The following is a 12,628-nucleotide window of genomic DNA, read 5'->3' as shown; positions in this document are numbered from 1 at the left end:
TTTTTTTTATTATCGTGAACGCACATGGCTTAGTGGTTAGTGTATTCAGCCCACGGTTGTAAGGACGTGAGTTCGATTATGGGCGGCGCGTAGAGTTCTGTCCTTGAACAAGACATTTTATTTCATGTTGATCCAGTTCATTCAGTTGACAAAAATAAGTTGTAACTGTATTTCAAACGGCCAGCCTTGTCGCATTCTGTGTCACGCTGAATCTCTTTGAAAACTGTGTTAAGGGTACGCATGTCTGTGGAGTGCTCAGCCACTTGCACATCAATTCTGCGAGTAGACTCTTCCATTGATCGGAACAGCTGGAACCCTCGTCGTAAACGACGGAGAGCCAGAGAGAGAGAGAGAGAGAGAGAGAGAGAGAGAGAGAGAGAGAGAGAGAGAGAGAGAGAGAGAGAGAGAGAGAGAGAGAGAGAGAGAGATATATATATATAGAGAGAGAATATTGTATCAAACAGCCGCTGAATTTTTGAAATAGCTCTAAAGATCTATCAAAGACTATAGATTTCTTCCTCAAATATGTAATACCGTTTATACCAAGTCATCCCATAAGTTCTGTCCGATTTTACCTTTTTTTTAAAATTGAATGAAATTTAATAGTATTTTAGAATGTCTAATGGAACTAAAAAATATTTTTATGCGTTTGTGTACATTTAAACTAATTAAATATTATTTTACAGAATAATAGAATTAAAATTTCTTTGATTAAAACCCTTTCTAACAGGGAAGTATCCAAAGAGCATTTATGGCAGATAATTCTTTATGAGTACAAAAAAGGAAACTCTACAGCCGAAGCGACTCGAAACATACATTCAGTTTATAGGAAAGAATGCTTGAATGAAAGAACTTGCAGATGATTTGCAAAATTCAGAAGTGGAGATTTCAGCCTTGATGATGAAGATCGAACAGGACGTTCAGTTGAGTTTGATGATAAGCTCCTTGAGGCATTACATGAAGAAAATCCTGCATTACCAGTTGAAGAATTGGCAATAAAGCTTAGTTCAAACCATACAACTGTTCATCGTCATCTTCAACAACTTGGAAAGATCCCTAATCTTGGAAAATGGGTGCCTCGTGAATTGTCCGAAAGCAACGGCAAATCCTGAGTTGACATCTGCTCTTCTCTCCATTCTCGTGAACTCATTTCACCCTTTTTGGATAGACTTGTGACTAGTGACGAAAAATGGATCTTCTATCGAAATTTTAAACGTCGTAAGCAGTGGCTTGGTAAAAGGGGAAAAGCTCAACCACAACCGAGAAGGGAACTTCATGGAAAAAAGGTTCTTCTCTCTCTGGTAGGATTGCAAAGAATTTGCAATCCTACCAGAGAGAGAAGAACCTTTCACTTTGAATTGTTACCACCTAATGCAACAATCAATGCTCAAGTCTACAGTCAACAGTTAGAGCATTTGAACCAAGCTTTGAAGAAAAAAAGACCCGCTTTAGTGGATCGAAAAGGTGTGATGTTTCATCAAGACAATGCGTGACCCCACACTGCAAAGATCACATCACAGAAGATCGAAGATCAAAATTCCTCATCTACCTTATTCTCCCGACCCTGCTCCTTCAGACTACCATTTGTTTCGTAGTTTACAGAATCATTTGGGGGACATAACTTTCGTAAGCCAGGAGGAGTCGAAACTGACATTTCAGAGTTCCTCGCTTTGAAACCAAAAGAGTGTTACATTGATGGGATTAAAAAGCTTGTAAATAGATGGAAGGAAGTCATAGATAATTAGACAAAGTACATTGATGTTTTCTTTATTCAAAATTCGGACAGAACTTATAGGATGACCTGATACATGAATCAATGCTTTGTATAATTGCTTGTCCAGCTTTAGTCATTACGCACAAACGTACACATACGCATACATCTATAACAAAAGAATGAAAGAGATCTCGATATTATGTAAATAGAGGAATTTATCTGCAATGAGACTGAACCCGGAACCATTTGGTTGGGAAACAAGCTTCTTATTACACAGTCACTTCTGCGACTACAAATATGGCTGTGTGGTAAATGACTTCCTTACAAAACCGCATGGTTCCGGGTTCAGTCCAACTGCGTGGCACCTTGGACAAGCGTCTTCTTCTATAGCCTCAGGCCGACCAAAGCCTTGTGAGTGGATTTGGTAGACGGAAACGGAAAGAAGCCCGTCGTATATATGTATTTATATGTGTGTGTGTTTGTGTGTCTGTGTTTGTCCCCCCAACATCGCTTGACAACCGATGTTGGTGTGTTTGCGTCCCCGTAACTTAGGGGTTCGGAAAAAGAGACCGACAGAATAAGTACTAGGCTTACAAAGAATAAGTCCTGGGGGCGATTTCCTCGACTAAAGGCGGTACTCCAGCATGGCCGCAGTCAAATGACTGAAACAAGTAAAAGGGTAAAAGAATATATATATATATATATTATATATATATATATAATATATATATATAATATATATATATATATATACATATATATATATATATATAATATATATAAATAGATGAGTATATTTGTCTCTTGTTAACAATTAACACGGAAAAAATAGATAAATAGTTACCGCCTTGACTTATAACACCTTTCGTCATCTTGAGTTTACTTGGCAGAGTGTGTTTGTTAACTTGACACGGTCAAGGTGTGCTTTGATTGGCTGTATACAAATGAATTCATTACTGGAATCCAGAACACTAGTGGGAAAAAAAATTCGCGCCCTGGCAACTTAAAGATTTATGCCCTCGTTATAGGAACATAGCAAGCCTGAGTCCGACGAGGTAGGTTTCTTACTCTGGAGTAAAGATTATTTGCCAACATAGCGTGACAGTCTTGGTTAGGACGAATGCTATTGCTATTTTACCCCAGGAAAACATCGGGTTCATTCATCCCAACCAACACCCTTTCATGACTTAAGAATATAACTTCCTTCTGGAGTGTTTTAACTAACGCAGTAAATAAGTCCCCGATTCTCCATGACAATCACACGCTAAAAATGCTCAATGGGCGCTCTGTGAAAATAACTTATATTTACGGTCTAAACATGAAAACAACAATCTTAATTAGACTACAAGTCATCTACTTTTGCATGTATGTATACATGTATGTATGTATACATGTATGTATGTATGTATGTATGTATGTATGTATGTATGTATGTATGTATGTATGTATGTTTGTATGCATGTATGTCTGTCTGTATGTCTATCTATTTATATACAGATATACATCATTCATATACAAATACAAGCGTTCGTATACACACATGAATGTAGGTGTCTGTATGTGTCTATTGTTTAACTCGACACGCTGCAGAAAAAAAAAAAATTAAAAAATTAGCTAAAGAAATAAAAGGAATACCCTATCAATATTAAATAGAGTAAACCATTTTTTCAGAAACCTTATCATGCAAAAACATGAATCTGCCGTCAATAAATGTATATTGGAACTAATACTTTATTACTCAAACCAAAATATATACGGTAACCTGAAGATGCACAGCAAACTCGAATGGCATTGAGAAATCATAATGAAAGTTTAAGAAATCATTAACGTCAAGTATACAGTTACACGTCAAACTTAATTAAACCGTACACAAGTGAACGCTTGAAATAATGCCTTTCGTATTTGTAAACACGGTGTTGATTTGAACATATATACACACATATCCATCCATTCAATCTATCTATCTATCTATCTATCTATCTATCTATCTATCTATCTATCTATCTATCTATCTATCTATCTATCTATCTATCTATCTATCTATCTATCTATCTATCTATCTATCTATCTATCTATCTATCTATCTATCTATCTATCTATCTATCTGTCTATCTGTGTGTGTATGTATGTATGTCATTATTCAGTTATGTTTCAAGATTTCTTGCCAATAGCGAAAGAACCGGTTTCTAACCTAGATCCAAGCTTCTTTAATGGAATTTCAACAACATCAACAGTGTACTTGCGCATGGATGTGTATATGTGCAGTATTTAGAGTCAATGCATGTGCAGATTTGCATGTTTTGTTTTATGTATGTATTCTCATGTATATAGTTGCATGGTTGCATGTCTAGACATGCGCATTTATACTTACATGATACACTTCTGGAAAGTTCTCCAGACTTTTACAGTTCCAGTGATAGCTTGGATCTGTAGTCTTTATCCTTTCTGGTTTTGAGAAGCCTAATTTCTCAAGATTGGTACTTAGGCAATGTGGTATATATCCCAGGGCCGCAATAATTACAGGTAAAAACCTGAACTTTAATCTGGAAAGGGTAAGTGTATATTTCTCAATAATTCAGCATAGGTATTTTGGTTTTCGCTGAGCTTGTATGTATGTATGTATGTATGTATGTATGTATGTATGTATGTATGTATGTATGTATGTATGTATGTATGAATTCAGGTTAAAATGAATGCTATAGAAAATATATGAACAGTAATAAGGTTCTATATCTAAATTCTATATTTAAGGCAAATATCCGTCAAATGTAAATTATGTAAATAAATAATAAGATATCCACAATTTCGATTTTTGATTTATATTAAACTCACCTTTGTTTTGCTCAACTGTCTTTATTTCAATGATGGACTCGATCGTCGCTTCGATTAATGAAGATTCAGCAAGACAAAGCTGTGCAGTGTCCTTAGTTTAAAGTTTCCATTGGAATTATAAAGAAAATGCGATAGAGCTGGTGCTGATGTCTTGGTTTGCTGAACAACCTGCGCGATGAATATTATTATTGTATGCATGATTTATGCTGAGTCAGTTTCACTATATCATCCTTCAAACTTGTATTGATCTGGTGCAATATGTGCCAAGAGCCTAGTAGTTATCAGAACGTAGAATTTGTAAGGAGTTGTCTTCTCTTTGATGAGCAGCTAAAGAGCTGAAGGGCATCAGCCATTGGGTCCGCTGGTGTGCCTGAGAGGGACTTTCTTCCGAAGGCAATTCCATGAAATGGTTAATTAACTCATAGCTGGGCTCAAGATAGGTACTACTATTTCAGGTCAAAGTAGACCTTGGAACAAAAGCAGCTAAGCGGTAGTTCCACGCTCCTCAAAACGCTGGAACTCCAAAACCAAGGCTCCACTACCGGATGTAATTGGCTAATTAACGTGTCGCAGAATTTTCAACCCTAACTTTTACCAATTTTCTCGTCGGTGAAATCCGTAAGTTTGCTAACATGAGTTAAGTACCTTGTCTTGTATATATACATATATACTATGGGCTTCTTTCAGTTTCCGTCTACCAAATCCACTGAACTCGGAACCATGTGGTTGGTAAGCAAGCTACTTACCACAGCAACTCCTGTGCCTATTTATATATATATATATAAATGTATGTGTATCTTTTAAATGTGTACAAATAACACGGAAAAAAATAGTTAGCAGGGTAGCAAAAGTTCACATAAGTGCCAAGGATGTTACAGCCTACTTATAAAGGTAGACATTCTAGGGTTAAGTGAAATGTTTTTGTATAACAGATGAATTAAGAAATGGAGTTAAACGCAGGTGTTATTCAAATCTTTATACGTCCGACTTATGTTTCGAGGAAAACATTGATATTATTCCGGAGGGAATAAAATGATGTAAAACAATGCAATCATCTTCTCAGGGAAGAAAAGAGAAACAAAACACACGAATAGCCATTTTAACCGAATGTGATTACCGCGTATATGATGAAGGGAAACGCTAGCAAGTTGATAGATTTAACGTCAAAAGCAATTTAGAGAAAGAGAAGGAGAGAAAAAGAAATTAACAGAAAATTAAGAGTGGAGAAATATAGTGCGATAGATGAATGGTTATAAAGCTTAAAAGCGCGGAAATAGATATATGAAGTGGAAATGAAATGTAAGAAGACAGTTAAAGGTTCAATTTTATAGATTGGTAGAAATTACTTAAAGGGACTTTTCTCAGAAGAAGGTCACTCACCGACACATCAATGGTGTGCATATATTTGAACCGCATCAAACTTTCCATACTCGGAAAACCCGAAAATGTCAACGTTATCGTTTCCCACTCTATAAATATCTTACGAAAATGTCTCTCCTTCTATTGGTTCAATCAACTAACTACACGACCTTCCTTAAGTTCTGTCCTTCAAGCTTAAGGATCACCCTGGGAAAAATAACTTGGAATGCTATACTTTTCTCTATCTCAGTACCAAATGAAACTAACGGAAAGAAACATTTATTAGTTATAAAATGATTCTAATGCTTACAACGTTGAGATGTGTCTAAAGGAATAACGAGATACGAATAGTGACTCTTTTGTTGTGAGTCTGACAGCTAATTATCCTCGACTTTCTAAGAATGATTGACAGCTTCAAATTTCGATACGGCGTTTGTAAATTATCATTTCACAACCTGTGATAGCTTCTAAAACCATTATCAGAAACATCTTTGCTCACTCACGGATACAGCTAAGAAATATACATAAATTCGTTAAGATGAGCAATTGCCAACTAGCAATTTTTCCGGATCTCTGCTCACCGAGTTCAAATCCTCCTAAAATCATCATTGGGCTTTTATTATTCCAGGGTCGATAAATAACGTACCAGTTAGATATCGGTGTTGTTTCTTTTCCCTATCCCGCTTTTCCTCTTTTTCTACTCTTTCAGGAACGGTTAAGTAGTGCCGTGAGACAATCACGTATGTCAAACAACAATGTCCATTTCCTTCACGAATCGAGGAGGGTTGAGATAGGCCCTAGCTAACAATTCTTATCTACTAAGCTACAAAAAAAAAAAAAAAAAAAAAATTCAAAGAAACTATGGTAAAAAAGCAAGCATAGACAAGCTGATATGCTGTAAGGCAGATGGCCAAAAAGAAAAAGGAAAAGATTGGAAAATAGAATACTTATCATGAGAACAACTTCACGATAACCTTCACATAAGCTGTCATAATCTTTTAGATGATACCTTATAGCAAATTGCTTTTATATTTAACACTGTATGAATCCGTCATATCCATTTTACAGTGCAGATATTCCCTTATTGTCAACAGATAAATGTAAAAAAAAAAAACAAAAAAACTTAGAAAAAATCTTACGATGAACAAATAATGATAAAAATAACATTACTATCTACTTTGTTAAGCTTTCACTGCACAACTTTTCATCTACGTCTTACTGAAATCATAATACACACATGCATGCATGCATACATACATATACACACACATACCAATGTATTTATAAGTACGCGCTCAAACACCCACACACACGCACACACACACATATATATATATACGTATATACATACCCAACAAATTCTTATACAAACGTATCTTTATCTATATATGTGTGTGTGTGAGTGTACATATATGCATACGCATACACACATGTGTATCGTATAGTATAGATATATATATGTGTGTGCATATGCTTATCTTTATATATATATACTCATACCTCTGTCTGTATATGCCTGTATATATTATATGTGTGTGTGTGGGTATGAGTGTACTATACACACATACACACAAATGTAAATATATATATACACACATATATGTATATATATATCTGAATATATATGTATATACTTATACACACGTACATGCATACACACACACACACACACACACATATATATATATATATCTGAATATATATGTATATACTTATACACACATACATGCACACACACACACATATATATATCTGAATATATATGTATATACTTATACACACATACATGCATACTCACATACACACATATATATATATATGCACACACCCACCCACACACATACACACACACACATATATATATATGCATATGTAAATGTATATATATAATTATGCCTATGTGGTAATTTATGTGAGTCACTGAACGACCTAAAGAATTATCTCAAGTGAGCATTCTACATTCTTTCCCTAATGGAATAGCCATTGACACTTATCAGATTCAATATGATGGCGTTTTTTTAAGGTGTCTTTCTTTTTATATACTGCCTACCCTAAAGCGTTATCTGTATCTTTTTATTTCTTATTTCTATCACAGCATAACAACAGATACAAAGAAAAACATATTATATCGAAGGAAATTCTATCAAAAATTATTTTCTAAAGGAATTTCAGTATTCGCTACACTACAGCTTGCGTTCTTGTCACGTTGTTGGGCTTGGCAAAAACATAAATACGTGCATTAATGGCGTTGAAAATATCAGCGTGTAAAATCCGAATCAGTGTCTCGATTTCCGCAATAATCATTTCATTTCCTTTTTTTCTTTTTTTACAATGACTGGCAATTTCATTTGTTCGATAAAGCAAGGACAGTTGCAATGACATTTATATATAAGGTCCACATCGTTCGAAAATCAATGAGACGGTTTGGACGAATGAGCTCCGGCGAAAGAGTATAAAGTTTATTTGTTCAGTTGGGCGGTGGTTATTCTTTTTAGGAAAGAAATCCACGAATACAGGCACATGCTTCTTAATCCCAAGTGATCTCTGACTGCGCAATCCTATTATTAAAGGTGTTTCATTTCTGAACACACACGCACACACACATAAATTATATATAGTGCGATAGATAAATGGTTATAAAGCTTAAAAGCGTGGAAATAGATATATGTAGTGGAAATGAAATGTAAGAAGACAGTTACAGGTTCAATTTTATAGATTGGTAGAAATTACTTATAGGGACTAAAGGTATGTTTTTGCCAATGTTTGCAACGATAAACGCATTCTTTAAACGTTTTTTAAATGTTCTTCGTTACAGAGCGGACAAAAAGATTTATCTTTTTCATATGGAAAAGATCTAGATAGAATACTCCGTTCCAAATCAGCTGATTTTGTCCGCTCTAACAATATATCATTCTGTTCTCTAAATTGCTTTTGACGTTAAATCTATTAACGATTTTTTAAAAAGTAACTTGCTAGAGTTTCCCTTCATCATATACGCGGTAATCACATTCGGTTATAATGGCTTTTGATGTGTTTTGTTTCTTTTCCCCTTGATGAGATGATTGCATTCTTTTACATCATTTTATTCTCCCCGGAATAATATCAATGTTTTCTTCGGAACATATATCGGAAATATAAAGATTTGAATAAGACCTGCATTTAACCCCATTTCTTAATTTCTCTCTCTCTCTCTCTCTTTCATATATATATATATATATATATATATATATATATATATATATATATATATATATATATGTATGTATGTATGTGTATGTTAAGATCATCCACCGAGCAGGCGACTGGGTATTATAAGCATTAGAACACCAATCAGAAACCTTCAGATACACATTTGTACATACATGCATACATACATGCATACATACATTCATACATACATATGTGAAGGCGCGTTTGCTTAGTGGTTAGGGTATTCGGCTCACGATTTATTGTCGCGCGTTCGATTCCCGGCGGCGTATTGTATCCTTGAGAAAGAAACTTTATTTCACGTCGCTCCAGTCCCCTCAGCTTGGAAAAATGAGTTTACCTCTATTTCAAGGAGCCAGCCTTGTCTCGCTCTGTGTCACGCTGAATCTCCCCGAGAAGTATGTGAAGGGTTAGTGGAGTGCTCACCCACTTCCACGTTAATCTCACGAGGAAGCTGTTCCGTTGATCGAATCAACTGGAACCTTCATCGTCGTAAGCGACGGAGTGCCAGTACACACATACAAAACATACATACACAAACACACACAATACAATACATAAATACACACATACAATACATACATGCATACACACACATATATACATATATACATACACACATAATACATACAATACATACATACATACACACATACATAATACATATATACACACACATACATCCATGCCTACACACAAATAATACACACATACAATTTATACATACATAGATGCATACACACATACATACATGCATACACACATACATACATACTTACATAAATACATATATGTATACAATACATACATTCATACAATACATACATAGATGCATACACATACATACATACAATACATACATACACACATACATACACACATACATACATACATACATACATTCATACATACATACATACATACATACATTCACACATACATACACACACGTACATACATACACACATACATACACACATACATACACACATACATACATACATACATACATACATATATACATACATATATACATACATACATACACACATACATACACACATACATACATACATACATACACACACATACATACATACATTCATACAATACATACATAGATGCATACACATACATACATACATACATACACTCATACATACACACATACATACACACATACATACATACATACATACATACATACACACATACATACATACATACATCATACATACAACACACATACATACATACATACATCATACATACATACATACATACATAATACATACATACATACACACATACATACACACATACATACATCATACATACATACACACATACATACATACATACATACATACACACATACATACATACATACACACATACATACATACATACATACATTCACACATACATACGTGGGAAACACGTATATACATACATACATATACACGTACTTGCATGTACACACAGTTGTGTATTCGAAAAAAAAAAAAAAAAGGCTTTTGCGCCAGCGGAAACAATGAAAACTTTTTCCTATTCCTTAGTTTATTTGATAAGAAATTGAATAGTTTCCGTGTTTTAAGTTTTGATTTCAATTATCTTTGTGACACATACTGAAAAAAAAAAAACAAAAAAACAAAAAAACGAAAAAAAAAAAAGCGCCACTACAAGAACAATTATGAAATAACAGAAAACCAAAAAAAAAGAGAATCGTTGCACAAATCATGATTATATTGCCAACGTATTTTAAAGTTTGTATTTATATTTTTTCTTATTCTATGTTATTAGTTTTAATAATTGTGTTTGGAAATTATTATGTTCAGGGCACGCAGAAAATTCGTCATTCGTGACGTATTCGTTTACTCATTTAATAGTTAGTGAGTTGTTTTTGCTGGATTTTTTTTCGCTATACAATAGATAAAGTCACAGTTGGGTATCTCTTAAGTTCATTTCCCGTATTCTTCTTTCTTCTCATTTTTTTTTTGTTTAAATGATTTCGTAAAATGATTTCCTTTATTGGTACAAGACTTGAGATGTCTGGGTTTTTTTTTTTAGTGTCCGTTTATAATAGATTTAAAGGAAGTAGTGTATGATATCTTCTGAATGAGATTGGAAGAAACAGCGCATGTTCTCATTACCTATATTCTGAAGATCATTACAAATTATTCCTCGTTAGGACATCGAACTAACACAATTATTAGCACGCTGGAAAAATGCTTAGCGGCATTTCGCCCGTTTTTATGTTCTGAGTTAAAATTCCGTTGTGGTCGATTTTGCCTCTCATCCTTTCGTATTCAATAAAATAAGAACCATTTAAGGATTGGGGTCAATTTAATCGACTTACCTCAACCCCCAAAGTTGTTGTCCTTGTGCCTAAATTTGAAACCAACATTCCGAAAATCATTAAGATGGCGAGCTAGCAGAACCGTTAGTACGCCTTTACGTCCTGAGTTCAAACTTCACCGAGGTCGACATTGCCTTTTATCCTTTCTGGATCGATAAAATAAGTACCAGTTGAATACTGGAGTCGATGTAATCGATCTATCCATTCCACATGCCAAAATTTGAAACCAATATTAAATATGTTAACACTAAGTTGTAATTTTTTTTTCATGTGAATGGTTTTTTCGAGTAATTAACCTCAATAATTACTTGTCAGTTGTCTGCGTGTTTTGTTTAACCTTTTCTGTATACAATAGATTCAGTCGCAGTCAGACACACTTGAATTTCATTTCCTTATATTTTATAGATTCTAGCTTTAATAATAATTTCTCACATTGTTACATGCAACACAAAGTTGTGGGTAAAGAACTGTTTTAATTCATTTAGTTTCGGTAAACTTTTACTGGCGGCGGTGGCGGCGAACTGGCAGTACCGCAAAATCGCTTGATAGAATACCTTGCGATATTAGTTCCAGTTCATTGCACTCTGAGTTCGAATCCCGTCGAGGTTAACTTCGCATCTCACCCTTTCGAGGGCGATAACTAGAGTACCATTTTAGAGTAGTGGATTGGCGAAATTGATACAGATAGTGATATCTGTTCAAGCTCTTTGTATTTTGGTTTACTGTATTTTGGTTCAACTCTCCCTACTACTTATTCAAATCTCACCGTGAACCACGTCCTTGCTTGTCACTTATTGAGACATGGCCGCGCATTGGACCACAGCATATGGAGTAAGTGTTTTCCAACGCAGCCTATAGTAGAAGATTCGGGTCAAGTTTCCTTCCCAGGGATTACTTCCTCTCTTCCTTCTTGAAGTTATGGATATCTTGGAAAAAGACATGACCATTACCATTCTTCCTAGAATTAAGCCATTAAAATAGAAGTTATATTTTCAGACCGATTAGAGGGCATTATTTCTCTCCGCTTAATTTGTCAGTAGGTGAAGCTAGAAATTAACTTGATACAAGGCATTCAAGACGTGATTACCTTGTACCTTTAGAAGTTTGGACTACATTATCCAAAGCCTGCTTTTTATATCTAAGATAAAGTATGATTT

General features: G+C 34.6%; 1 long non-coding RNA gene across 1 annotated transcript; it reads left to right on the top strand.

The window, feature by feature from the left end:
* Nucleotides 1–218: 218 nt before the first annotated feature.
* On the top strand, nt 219–9,616 carry LOC118766674. The gene is made up of 3 exons (XR_005002596.1): nt 219–246; nt 4,684–4,686; nt 9,527–9,616. It is a non-coding gene; the product is annotated as an uncharacterized LOC118766674 (long non-coding RNA).
* Nucleotides 9,617–12,628: the final 3,012 nt, after the last annotated feature.

This window comes from Octopus sinensis, linkage group LG17 (assembly GCF_006345805.1).
Source record: "Octopus sinensis linkage group LG17, ASM634580v1, whole genome shotgun sequence".
NCBI classification, from domain to species: domain Eukaryota; kingdom Metazoa; phylum Mollusca; class Cephalopoda; order Octopoda; family Octopodidae; genus Octopus; species Octopus sinensis.
Note: the sequence above shows the minus strand (reverse complement) of the source record. Positions and strands in the feature narration are given on the sequence as shown.